Source organism: Rhagoletis pomonella, unplaced genomic scaffold, assembly GCF_013731165.1.
Source record: "Rhagoletis pomonella isolate Grant_MI unplaced genomic scaffold, Rhpom_1.0 Rhpom_scaffold_00001, whole genome shotgun sequence".
NCBI lineage: Eukaryota > Metazoa > Arthropoda > Insecta > Diptera > Tephritidae > Rhagoletis > Rhagoletis pomonella.
This window is the reverse complement of record NW_023458555.1, coordinates 42094913-42109975: the sequence shown is the minus strand read 5'-3', so window position 1 is coordinate 42109975 and position 15063 is coordinate 42094913.

Genomic DNA, 15063 nt, shown 5'->3' with positions numbered 1-15063 from the left:
CAAATACTAATGCATGAAAATCCTAACCTCAAAAAAATCACCCGTTAGTTGTATGCAACCATCTCATTTTCATGTCAACCATCTCCTCGGAAATAGCTTCAAAGGCAGATAATGTATCTTTTCTGCCCTAAAATAATATGATATTTTAAGAAACGAACACAAAATTTTCTCGGTTCGTAGAATTTCATGGAAAAGCATGAAATGGGGCCAGAACCCAAAAGACAGATGGAAATAACCAAAGTCTTTTATGGGGGCAACATCTTATTGTTGAGATAGTGGACCAAAATGAATGAAAAACTTTGGTGTTGATGACACCACTCTCTATACTTGTGCTCGGAAAATGTTAAAAAAGGGAATCAATTTTACTATACACACCTGGAAGTTTGTGCAATTCGCATGTCTGGAAAGACAACTAGAAAATAGTAATTTTCTCCCAAGAAAAGTTAAATTTTGATGACTTCAACGGATTTAATAATAATTGTCACGAGTTTTGAAAGGACCAACGTTTTTCGTTTCCAATTCATGATCAAGAAGAAAGTATGGCGGTCTGAACCGCGATTTCGTGGTCTAAAGCAGTTTGGATAATATTTAAAGTTTCCACAATTACGAATAGTTCATGGAAAGAAATTATTAAGGACATTTCTTTGTGTTAAAGCCACTATACCTATTCAAGTGAATCAAAATAATAAGAACAAATTTCGTGTAGTTTAATAAAACGTGTAACAAAACCCAAAGTAATAGAGGCGTTTACTCCATTTGCAGCGATTTCTTTGAAATTGATCATTATTTAATGTGAGATAAAAAAAAAAAACTTCTCTGATGCCAAAAAAGCATCCTCAGATGTGAGGAAAAAATTTGTACATATTCAACTGAACTGGGCTTTCAATCAATGGGGTTCCAGAAAGAAGTACAATTAAAATAAATCAAATAGTTGAAAAATTTGAGCCTTACAATGTATGTTTAGGCCAAAAAGTACGGAAATTACTAATTTTTTCTTGGTCGCTCGAAAAAAATCGTAATTGATTTTTTTAATAACTTTGAAAAGTCTTCAAATAGAGTGTTCATAACAAAGGCAATGGAAGTTGGTATCAAATACAACATATCTCTGAAACTTCAAAAGTGTGTAACGAAATTCGAAAAATAGTAGCATGTAGAATAATTATCGCAGCTGATTTATAATTTTTTAGATTTTATGATTTTTTTAATTTTGGTAATTTTAGATAATTCACAATGTTAAAATTAAACGATGAAAATGTTTTTCTTGCCAAAACGAATGAATCATTGAGTAAAATTTTTTTATGATTTGAGATACATACTAAAATTTCACTTTTACAATTTTTATTGGCAAGATCGTAATTCATTTTAAAATTTTTATATACGTACATGATGAAAGTATTATATCGTCGCTACTGTGTAAAAATCTTAAGCGCCAATATTTTATTCACTTTACTGCCTATGGTGCTACGGGGCGTATACGTTACATACGCAACTACGGGTATGCATACATACATTTGTATGAGCAGGAGTGGTTATTTTTACTTTTTATACCTTTCATGAGCACGAAATGGTATTATAACTTTGACGCGATGCTTGTAAGTACCAGAATAAGAAGAGATAGACCCATTAAAAAGTATACTTATATGATCAGAACGTTGAGCTGAGTCGATTTAACCATGTCCGTCTGTCATCTAGTCTCTCTAGATGAAACTTGATAAGTGAGTGTATTATTGTAATGTGTTCATCATTTGTCCGAACTGGAAAAACCGGACAATTAAAATATATAGCTCCCATACAACTGATTGTTCTGATATGGGATTTTTTGTTATATTTAACTCCTCCATTTATGCAGACGTGAACATGAAATTTCGCACTATTTTCACTCGTTATCAAGAAAACAAAAAAATAAAAATAACAAGTAAGAAAGTCTAAGTTCGGGCGGAGCCGAACATTAAATACCCGGCGCAAGTTTTCCACCTTTCCGAAAGCTACCGCTACATGATAAGCCGGGGTGTATACATTTTAAGTAAATTAGCGTCCTTCAATTTCGAAATATTGAAATTTAAAGCATATCTGAAATTTACCGTTATATGAAAAGCGGCCTCAATTTTAGTCCGATTTCAACAATTTTCAACGGTTTGCTTTTATGTGGCAAGCACAATAACCATACCGAGCTTGGTACAAATTGCTAGAACGGTTAGCGAGATACATATATGTGATCACAAGTGGGCGGTGCTACGCCCATTTTCCAAAATTTGGTCATAAACGTATTTCTTGGTAAAGAATTGTTGCAATCATCAATTTTGAATAAATTAGCTTCAATATTTACTGATTTATCGAAGATTTGGTATTTCTCGAAATTACCGTTATAGATGTGGGCGTGGTTATTGTCCGATTTTTAAAATTTTCAGCCATTTAGTATGCTGTACCAGGACCAACAACTGTGCCAAGTTTGGAAGAAATTGGTGTAGCGGTTACCAAGATATACACATGTAACCATAAGTGGGCGTGGCTACGCCGATTTTCCAAAAATTTATAATATTCATGTTTTCCGTCTGAAACTCATTGTAAGTATCAATTTTGAGTGAATTATCTTCAGTAGTTACTAAAATATCGCAGTTTTCGTATTTCTTAAAATTACCGTTATATGGGAGGTAGGCGTGGTTATTATCCGATTTCGCCCATTTTCAATACCATCCGTCCCACGCCCAAAAGAAGTTCACGTACCAAGTTTCGTTAAGATATCTCAATTTTTACTCGAGTTATCGTGTGCACAGACGGACGGACGGACGGACGGACAGACAGTCACCGCTTAATCGATTTCTCTTTTCATTCTGATCATTTATGTATACATTTGTCTATATCTATCTCGATTCGTTTTGCCTGTTACAAACAACCGTTATGTGAACAAAGTTATAATACCCTTGTGCACAAGTGCGCTCGGGTATAAAAATAAAAATACATTGAAAATAACAAAGATCGCGTCACTGTAAAATATTGCCTCCATACAACTTATAGTTCCATCCGTCCGTCTGTCCGTGTACACGATAACTCGAGCAAAAATTTAGATATGTCAACGAAATTTGGTAAGTAAGTTGCCCTTTATTCAAGGTAGGTTGGGATTGAAAATCGGTGAAATCGGGCAATAACCCCGCCCACCTCCCATATAATGGTATTTTCGAAATATGCAAAAACTAAAATATTTCCGCAAATACTGGATCCAAATTTTTGCAAGCTGGTATTTGAAGTAGAATTTTGGCATAAAATAAGACAGTTATACAATTTTTGGAAAATGGGCGTGGCCCCGTCCACTTAAGATTAATAGCTGTATCTCTGTAGTCCGTTTACCAATCCCTACCATAATCGGTGAGAACATTGCTTAGGGCCTCACTACGAAAACCCGTTGAAAATTTTGGAAGTCAGACAAGAACCCCGCCCACCTCCCATATAACGGTAATTTACAGAAATATGAAAACAGCGATAAATTAGTAACTATTTGAGCTAATTTCTTAAAAATAAATATATGCAATGACCTCTTAGCATAAAATGATTTTTAAGTAAATTTTTGGAAAATGGGCGTAGAACCGCCCACTTACGCCTACATATGTGAATCTCGGTACCCGCTTTATCATTTTCTACCAAACTCGGCATATTCAGCAATCTTGGCGCAAAAAAGCAATATGTTGAAAATTTTTTAAATCAGACTAAAATTATTGCCTTTACCACATAACGGTAACTTTCAGAAATACGAAAACTCCGATCTTTCAATAACTAAAGATGCCAACTTACAACAATCTTTTAACAAGACACAAGATTATTGATTTATGTTAAATGGGATTGGCACCACCCACTTACGAGTACAGAAGTATATATCGATAACCGCCATACCGATTTCTACCAAATTTGGACCAATTATTTCAATATATCATAGCGTATTATTGAAACTGTTTGACATTGGGAAAAATACTCTTCCTTATCATGCAGTTTACTGAAAGGTGAAAAAACGATATTTAATACGTGCACCGGGTATATAAAGTTGGGTTTCGCTCTACATATGTATGCTATGGATATAAAAATTTTGTTTTGCTTTCGAACAACTAATTTCAAATGAAGTAATCGATTAAAGTAAAATTGTCCGATGTCCTTGAAATGTATGAAGCCTTCGGCATAAGTTACGGTGGCCATATTTATGGGACCCGGATACGGGACAAAAAATAATTTTGCAAATTTTGAGGAATTTGTATGCTGTTACAACAACAACAACAACAACAACAACAACAACAACAACAATAACATGAATTTAGGCGCCTGTTGTTAGCAGTCGCGCCTAAATAGTATTATATGGTTTTGCTTTGGAAAAGAGCTTTACTTTCATAAAAAATAATAAACATTAAGTAAACTAAGGAAAAAATAGTCAAACCTTGCTAATTTATATCGAATCGGAACACAGGCGTCCAGATTAGAAAATAGTAACCGTTTATAGAGAAAATTACGATAATATACCAACATCCCTTAAAACTAGTTCATAGCCATGTCATTTTAATGAGCTGTAAACGCGTTGAAACGCCGAATACGGGAAAAATACAGGACATTAAAAGAAATACAGAACATTTTGCGTCCCGTATAAAATAAATAAATTGGCAGGACAATGGGTCAAAGAAGAGGACTGTCCCGTATAATACAGGGCGGATGGTCACCGTAGGCATAACCCAAGACAGCACTGTACTTACTCGTTTTATTACTTATTTTTCAAATTTTCATTCAAATACAATTTCGTGTTGGAATCTTGTGCTTTATAGAAAACTGAAGATAATGCATTTTTTAAGAAAGTGAGAAATGGAGGCACATTTTCGACCAAAAGCCCGTTTTTGTCGAAAAATGAAACCACTCGTGAAATTTGCACATACATATATATTCGTATTTCGATTAATGCAAAATTAAATCCAACTACTTATGTACTTATATGTACATGATTATATTTTTTGTTGGTAATGTCCTTTAAAATGAGGTCACATTTTTTTGTAAATATATGTGGATTTCTGGATTCGCATTCATACATTTAATGTGAGTACCCAAGCAAAGATTTTCTTTGGACCATCTGTGAAGCTGGGAGCTAAAGTGAATAATTTCAACGAAAATCGCATGCCATTATCGGAATAAAATGAAAACTAAACAAAACCAACGACAACTGACAGTATAATTTCTCATAGTTTTAGGTGTGTTTGTAGTGCCCATTTGAATGCTTGCAGACACATACGTGCACACACACTATATACCCAGTAGAAATTTTAAGCATACGACATCGCTTTGGGTGGCATGGCTTGCTACTGTATAAATGAACCTTCATTTCCATTTAACAAGCGTGGTTTTTCAGAGCGTATGCGTACCTTAATCATACACTTGTACTAGTGCTGCATGCATATCGCTGTATTAACGTTTCAAACATACAAAAATGCATTAATGGAATAGTAGTAAAGCATTCTTACAAGATATGTATCCCCATATGTAAATGCTACTTTTCTGATACATTTTAATATACGGGGACATACAAACAAGTAGCATTTACATATGCAAATGCATATCTTGTAAAAGCCCGTTTGTGCTGAAAATAGAATCGCACAACACGTCTATTCACTAAAATTTTTGTACAAGACTGAAAATATTACAAAAATTCCACTTCAAATTTATCAAGAAATGTACTTAAAACAACGACAACTTACATTCGCTTGCAATTCGCTGGAATTTGAATTCATTCGTGGAAATTCATGACTACGCATGAATTGTTCACACTAATTCACTCTTATAGCAACCCAGTAGAAAAAAATTATCTATTGATAAAAAATAACCCACTTGTAAGTTTGCTTTTTTGCGGGATTTATATAAAACTAGAAACTAGTTGACAAGTAATGCAGGAGTAATGAAGAAAATTGTTTTCTTTAAACGCATTTCTATTTAAATATCCTGCACTTCGCAAATACTTTTTCGAATTGAGGACAAATAAAAGGAAGATCGAAGTTGCATATTATCATTTTGATGTTATGTCTGACGGAGTTGGAATATGGGACCACCTAAAATTAATAAAGTAAATAAAAATAAAAAAAACAAGTAAGAAAGTCTAAGTTCGGGCGGAGCCGAACATTAAATACCCGGCGCAAGTATTAAATATATGTTTTTTCAGATTTCTTTCCGAAACCTTCTGCTAGATGGTAAGCCGGGGTGTACCAATTTTAAGTAAATTAGCGTCCTTCAATTTCGAAATATTGAAGTTTCAAGCATTTCTGAAATTTACCGTTATATGAAAAGCGGCCGTAATTTTAGTCCGATTTCAATAATTTTCAAGGTTTTGCTTATATTTGGCAAGCACAATAACCACACCGAGTTTGGTACAAATTGGTAGAACGATTACCGATATACTTATATGTGATCATAAGTGGGCGGTGCCACGCCCATTTTCCAAAATTTTACCATAAACGTATTTCTTGGCAAAGAATTGTTGCAAGCATCAATTTTGAATAAATTAGCTTCAATATTTACTGATTTATCGAAGATTTTATATTTCTCTAAATTACCGTTATATGGGATGTGGGCGTGGTTATTGTCCGATTTTAAAAATTTTCGGCGATTTTTTATGCTGTATCAAGGTCAACAACTGTGCCAAGTTTAGAAGAAATCGGTGCAGCGGTTACCAAGATATACACATGTAACCATAAGTGGGCGTGGCTACGCCCATTTTCCAAAAATTTATAATATTCTTATTTTTCGTCTAAAAATTATTATAAATATCAATTTTGAGTGAATAATCTCCAGTAGTTACTAAAATATCGCAGTTTTCGTATTTCTGGAAATTACCGTTATATGGGAAGTGGGCGTGGTTAAAGTCCGATTTCGCCCATTTTCAATACCAACCTACCTTGGATTAAGGGAAACCTACACACCAAATTTCGTTGAGATATCTCAATTTTTGCTCGAGTTATCGTGTACACGGACAGACGGACAGACGGACAGACGGACGGACAGACAGACATGGCTTAATCGATTTCTTTTTTCATCCTGATCATTTATGTATACATTTCTCTATATCTATCTCGATTCGTTTTGGCTGTTACAAACAACCGTTATGTGAACAAAATTAATATACCCTTGTGCACAAGTGCGCTCGGGTATAATAAAAAAATTTGGTTTTTCCTATTGATATTTTATGTCCAAAAGTAGTTAGTTACAAGTTAGTTACATCAAATGCAGAGGTAACCACCCTTGACTACATCTAATGCAGAGGTAACCACCCTTGACTATTTCGTGGCCATCGCCAAAGAAATATAGTTAGCTTTCGTCAAAGAATATATACAGATAATAATTGATTTGTAGCTCCTTCCTAATCAACTTAAAGTTAGCTTATAGTTAGATTCATTTCCTGCAGGGAAGTATTCTTCATGAATGCATACAACCGATTTCTACTGGGTACATATGAAAGTGTGTATAAATATGTATTGTTAATGCAATACATGCATAAGTAATCTGTAATGCCAACCATGCAATATTGGCAACGATAACTACGATGGCAACTATTTAGTCATAAGGACGATATGAGCAACGTTAACTCGTGCATGCATACAACAACTACTACATCTAAATATGTAAATAAAAGCTTCCCTCATCAGCTACACCAACGCTTTCATCGCCTTCATCAACGTCGCAATTATCATTATAATCATCAGCATTCATGAAGGATTTGGCAACGACACTTGCAGCAGTTGCTAACATAATAACAATAACAACAACATCAATACTAACAAAATACACTGGCTTGTAAAACAACAACTGAAGCAGTAGAAGCAGCAGCAATAAAATATATTCAACGCCCTGTCAGATCCAAGTCCTTTGTGAGAGTGGCTTTCAGAGCATGGCAGCATGAATGTACTTATGTATGTATGTATGTACGCAAGAGGTTGTGTTAGTATATTTGAATAAACGCGCATATGAATGCTAACGACAGCCGCTGACATTTTTTGTATCGCCACTTTTAGACTTATTATGCAAATGCGTAATGACATTTACAACACGAAAGGCGTGCAAGGCACTAAAGCAAAAGAACAAAACAAAACAAGAAAAAAGTGACAGTAAAAGATAGCAACGACTGAATCTATAAAAAAAAAAATAGAAAAAATACAACAAATATAAGCGCATGCAATGAAGCGCATGCAAACGAGCCTTGTCAGCCTGAAACTATGCAACTGCACTGGCACAGGAGCTAACGCTGCCACTGTCACTGCCATCATTGCAGCTGTGCCTTTCACCATGGTTGGCTGGGCCTGTTTGGTTGGATGCCGAGAGTGCTTATAGCTTGTTGGTGCTGTCCTTTCGAGGTGCTACTGTTGGCTGAAGATGGCTTTTGAAAAATGTAGGCAAAATGAAAATGTCTGCGCTCAGCTGAGTAAACATTTTAATTTTCAGTTTAAAAACAAATGCGGCCACAATGTGCAAACGTGCGAAGGTGTGAAGGGACACATATTTACAAGCTTGACACCCAAGCTTTGGCTTATTAGGATTGGGGAAAGAGTTCACCTTCCTGTGCGCACACAGTGTCTCAATGTTGAAAAGTAACGACATATTTGAGTATTTGAGTAACGATATATTACAATTGTTTACTTGTAGCATGAAAAATTCATTTGGAATCAAGAATTTTGAATTGATGTTTATTATGAAGATACAGTTTCCACTGGATTGGATTTTACCGAATTCGGAAATTTGCCATGAAAGATATTGGACCTCACGCATAAAAAGTGAGCTTAAGCTTCGAATCGATTTTCAGTACGAAATCTTGAGCATGAGCTCTCTTGATCAGTGCAAAAATTGAGCCTGAGCTTAAGCTCACTTTTTATGCATGGGAGCCTTTGTCCTGAAAAGCATTTTAATCAGCGCGTATGTTTTATTAAATATTCGGTTCACATATACGGTTAGACTCGATGGGTCTGTAGTTATACTCGTATATATTTGTGAGCGTATGATATTTTGGGTGAGCAAAAACTAGTTTTAAGTGTGGTCTGAAACACTGTGCTTGATGGCATTACTTATTTTGATTTCGTATGTACATTTGCACTTGAAGCTGAGCATCATCACCAAAAATGCCAAAAAACTGGCCAACTATGCAATTCAACTTCAAGTTTGGTTTTTAACTTAGCCACAGTAACAGAAAACGAAATGGCAGACGCCAAGGCCACAGCTGCAATTTCTAATCTACTTCGAGTTGAGACAAAACCAGTAACCAGTCAAGCAAAACGAATTTTCTATGTATGTACATATGTGTATGTATATGGAACGGGGAATTTCCATATATGTACATACATACATATGCTCATGTAACTACGGCCTCAAAGCTATGACTAAAGTTAATAAAAACAACAAGCGATGGGGCCACAGTTGGAACGAAACGAATACAAAGCACTTGAAAAGGGTGAAGGCAACTGAAGAAGGTGAAGGTAGTCAGTACAGAAATGGAAAATGCTCCATGTATGACACCGATGCCGTGGTATGCGAACTTAGCTGGCTTCCTCAGCTGATCGTATCGTGAGGCTACCGCAGTTGGTACAAGTTGTGCAGCTGTACACTAAGTACTCAGCAAAAGGGCTCAAAGCGGCCGCTAAAAGTGCTTAAATGAGTCTAAATAAATGGCTAAATAGAGGAAAGAAACCAAATCACAAGGTAACGCTCTACACGCAGTAGTTACAGATACCGGCAAAATCTAATTTTGATGAAATTGAAGAGGGTAACATTAACTGAGACTCGAATTGCGCAAACTTTTTGTTTAATAAAATGTAAATATGTTTCTATTTAGGAATAAAAATGAAGGGAGAAATTTCTTCTAACATGCACGAGTTGTAAAGGATAAACGTACGAATTGAAGAAATGCGCATGCATGAAAAGTTTGTTTAAGATGAGGGTGTAATAATTCATGGAAAAATGCTTGCATGAACAAAGTGAGCAGATGAATGCATTTATTCGAATGCTCTTCCCTTGGCTTATAAACGCAACAACAGATACATATGTAATGGTAAGCCTAAGCACCCAGTAGAAATCGGTTGTATGCATTCTTGAAGGATGCTTGCTATATGAGTAAACTAGTGTGAACAATTCATGCGTAGTCATGAATTTTCACGAATAAATTCAAATTCCAGCGAATTGCAAGCGAATGTACGTTGTCGTTGTTTTAAGTACATTTCTTGATAAATTTGAAGTGGAATTTTTGTAATATTTTCAGTCTTGTACAAACATTTTAGTGAATAGACGTGTTGTGCGATACTATTTTCAGCACAAACGGGCTTTTACAAGATATGCATTTGCATTTGTAAATGCTACTTGTTTGTATGTCCCCGTATATTAAAATGTACCAGAAAAGTAACATTTACATATGGGGATACATATCTTGTAAGAATGCTTCCATACTGTTCCATTTATGCATTTTTGTATGTTTGAAACATTAATACAGCCATATGCATACAGCAGTAGTACAAGTGTATGGTTAGAGTACACATACGCTCTGAGAAACCACGCGTGTTAAATGAAAATGAAGGTTCATTTATACTGGCATGTATACACAACAGCAAGCTCATGCCACCAACAGCGATGTCGTATGCATCAAATTTCTACTGGGCATGCAACGATGGCAACAAATACTACATTCGCGATATTTAATGTAGTTCTTCATTATAGTTGCTGCCGCCGCCATTCTCAATACCATGTGTGGACGTACACTAAGGAAGGCTGTTTTTGTTTCTTCAATTTTCATCTGGTCAATAGAATAAGGACATAGTAGAATTAGGAAACTTATTATTATTTTAAGTTTTTTTCTTACAAATTAAAACGTCCTAGACAGAATATCCCTCCTAAGCCCTCAATCGAGATTCAACTCTTGACATTGGTAAGAATAAACAGTTTTTCGTATCACAGAAGTAACACTGAATCCAACCAACAATTTTCGTCTCATAAGACTCTACAAACATCTTATAAGAAGGAGAATAGGAGAATCATACCCTTATAATTTCACCGTTGTTGAGCACTACGAGGGCTTTATCAATGCGTTGTCAGGATTAAAGGGCGCCTTTGTAAGATTTATTTTTGTCTTATAAAAATACGATAGCTCTCTTTGTAAGAGATACGTATGTCCGATAAAAAAACTATTCGAATTTTTATGAGGGTATTTACATAACTAGTAATTATTTTTGTAGAGTTAGGGTAATTTCATGAGAATTAATTCATAAATTACATTTTCGATGGCATTTTTACATACTAAACAGCGTAAGTTTGGAATTCTGTTTAATATAAAACCCTCATAATAAAGAAAATAAGGGCGCGGCCAACTTTGTTTTCTTATGAGGATCAAATCCTGGTTATGAGAAGGTTAAGCTTCTTTACAAAAGTGTGTTAATGATGTTAATGTCATAACTCTCGTTATGAGTACTAAAGATTTCATATGAGACATTTTACTCTTGTTATGAAATTATTACTCTCACAAAAATGAAGCCCTTTTTATGGGTGTTTCATATTTTATATTGTAGTAGTCTTTACGCGAGCAATTATTACTTTATATTCGCAATAGTTTTCTACATTGAAAAAAAAAAATAAACCAAAAATAGGTTAATATTACCCAATTCAAACAATGCGTTGGTTCAATTTTCAACAATGATTTGATCGTCTGATTTGGTTCTGCATTTCACAGATGCTTTTTTATAATTTATAAGAACCAAAAATGGAAATAAAAATTATGTATTGCCGCTGACGGCATTCTAATCCGAACTTGCTGGAAGCTGATAAAAACGTTCAGATACAGCCAGACATACAAATGGGTTTTCAAATGTTCAACTTCAATCACAGTTTTTACAACTGAAATGAAATGAAAATGAAAAAATAGCTCGGTTAAAAAAAAGTTTGTGCTTTTGGCTCAGTGTATACGAGTTTAATATTTTACGTCTCATAAGGGCATATTTAAAATAGTTTTATATTTGATTTTGTCAATTATCTATAATTCGGTAATTTTTATTCTCATGCAAAATAATGAAAAAATTAAAAAAGCAGTGAACAAAAAATTTAATTTTTTTCGCCCGACAAAAGAGTATTCTTGAGTTTTTTTTTTCAAAAAGATAAACGATATCGACGTAAATTGCGAAAAACGTTTATACCCTTCTGTTTAAGATGGCAGAGATTGCCTGAGTCCCGCAAATCTATTTTTTACATTTCTTTAACCAACTCAACCTTAATCAAAACGATTTATGCACCTGGTGGGCGTGTTGTGCTATGTTGATTTGCTTGATACTAGTACCCTACCTCTTTAGTAATAAAAGAAAGATTATATCTAATGTTCTGCTACTAGTATCGTTTGCAATTACTTCCAAAATTACTGTGAGTAATGGGCCCGTGATGAAATCCAGAATCCATACCAGAAGTATTAGGGCTGAAAAAAGGTAAAAAAAAATTGTCACGATTTGTGAATAAAATACTTATCCATTCCCCTAGCGGATTGTTCTTTTTGATGAAGTTTAATCCTTGATAGGTTTTAGAGATCTTAACCAACTTGTACGGTATTTTTCTTTTGTTAACCGGCTCTTTTTCAAAGCCACTTATTGGCGCAGTAGTCTCTTCACTAATTTAGAAACATTGATTAAGGAAACCAAAATAGAATGCGGACTTTGCGAAGCTTTCAATTTGCGCCTTCCACCGAATGTCACTTGAATAATTACTTGCGTAATCACAAGTGGTTTTCTCTCGCAAGAGGGTTTCCCCCGACCGGAATGTAAATATTTCTTTTCAAGTTATGATACAAATTTTCTTCTTTCGAACAGATCCACCTTAGCAGCTATGATTACATATTTATAACACCAATTCATGCTGCAGTAATTATCGCTATATCCGGCACTTAAGATGCCGCTGTTACTATTGTTTGGTTTTTACATATCGAAAGCGCGTGCAAGTCGTGCGAGAGATGCAGCTGTAGCTGCTAACTGCATTTTCTTAATCATACGCGAACTTTTTTTTTTTTAAAGCACCATACAATGAAAAAAGCAACCGTTTTTAATTTTTGAAATGAATAGCGTTTGTATGTGTAAACGATTGTACATACCCTGCAGAGAAAGCTACTACTTAGTTGTGAATTAGGATACTACCAGTTAGCTTTTCAACTCAACGAATTCATCTTCCATGCGTTTTCCATTCGAGCGACTGATATTTTTAAGGTGGCGATGCACTGCGATATGCCAGTTGTCCGGCTATGCATCAGCACCTGCCAGTATAAATATTAGCGGCATCATACCAGTTGACGAGGTAGTACACCTATTTGCCACATAAATAAGTCTGTCATTGTGCAATGGTCGACGAACCATTCGAGACTTTCGATGTTCTAATCTTGGAGCCCGAAATTTCTTCTTATTTTTTAATGATTTTTTTTTTATTTGTAATTTTTAAGTTTTATTGCTTTGAAATGAAAAATAAATTCTCTATTTAAACTAGTTTTTATAGTATGTAATGAAATTAAATTCGCAAGTTTGTAGTTTATATATAAAGTGAAATATCTAATTTACATTGTTAATTAATTTTACTCGAAAAATGTTCCCCCTCCAAGCGAACTCCAACCTGCGATTTCAGAACCAGAAAAGATAGTTTTCACCTGACGCCGCATAGTTTTGGCTTTGAAAATTCAAATACAGCTTTGGTTGATCGTGAAATTGTCAAGCTGGTAGGCCACCATCTTAGCTCATAAATACCAGTTAATGCACTGGTATTTTTAATGACTGGTTTGGCTTTTCACAGCGTGTTGGGAATGCATGCACGTACCAATGCAATCACGCAATTTGCCTCGTTGGATTTTATTTTAGTTCTCGCTTTCGCTTTTGTTGAATTTTTTTCTTAATGTGTGCAAAATTTTAAATAACAGCTCAAGGACACTGAAGTTAGTTTTCAAAGATATGTGCATATATGTATACATGCGGTTATGTAGGCTGCAATGCCGAGTTTTCTGATATGCAAATTTATTTACGTAAATACTTGCGCATGACTGTACGAGTATATACCCTGCAAGAAAAATTGTGCGACTAGTCTCTAAAGAGAGTATTCCGGGACTACTCTCAATCGGGTACAATTGGGCATTAATTAGTCGTAACTATTGCAGATCAGTTAGTCTCGACTCATCCCTTACGGCTATTGTTGACGATCAACTAGTCCCAGACTCATTTTTAACGGGTACTATTAACAACAACGGTACACTTAGTCAATGAAATTTCATGTGCGGCGTTGGCACATAGAGAGAGCATTCGCTTAACAAATTTGTGCACTCTGGTTCGAATCGCGACTGGCGCAAATTTTTATTTTTATTATTTTACAGTGACTAGTCGCGTTTTGTGCCCGTTCGAGTATAAAGGGGAGTAATTAGTCTCCTCATAGGACATGCTCGAGCAAAACCGAACAGTTCATTCCATATAAAAAGATCAAAAGTGGTATTAGTCGAATGTTTCTTTGCGATATTGCCCCCGGAGTCATCCCGTTATAGTCGAATTTTTTGCAGGGTATTTCCAAATCAAACACGCTCCCATTTTCAGTCGTAAATATGTGCATATGTATATACACATGTATTGCTTGCATGTTTTCATTCATGTATACTTTTCTAAATATTAACGAATACATATGTATGTATACGCAATTAATCGTATCGTATGCCCACCCATTAGGGCGGATAAATTTGTATGGTACGATTTTTTTCGACATCTATCTCTGAAGATGATTTTAAAAGAAGCTGTATTTAATTAATACTAAGTTAATATGCAGATATGTAGGTGATATATTGAGCTTTGTACCACGATTTTTTTTTTGGAAACAGCAACAAAGTTAAAGGGTAGATGCTATAGCTGCTATTTCGGAGATCACCACATCGATAATGTGGGTTTTATTCTGTCTGATGGGAAGCTATACGTTCTACCGCTTAGATTTTGTTACTTTTTCCATTTCTCCCAAAAGCCAATATCGTGGTACAAAGCTCAATAACACTATTAAAAAAAATATTAATACGCCACAATAAAACTGACA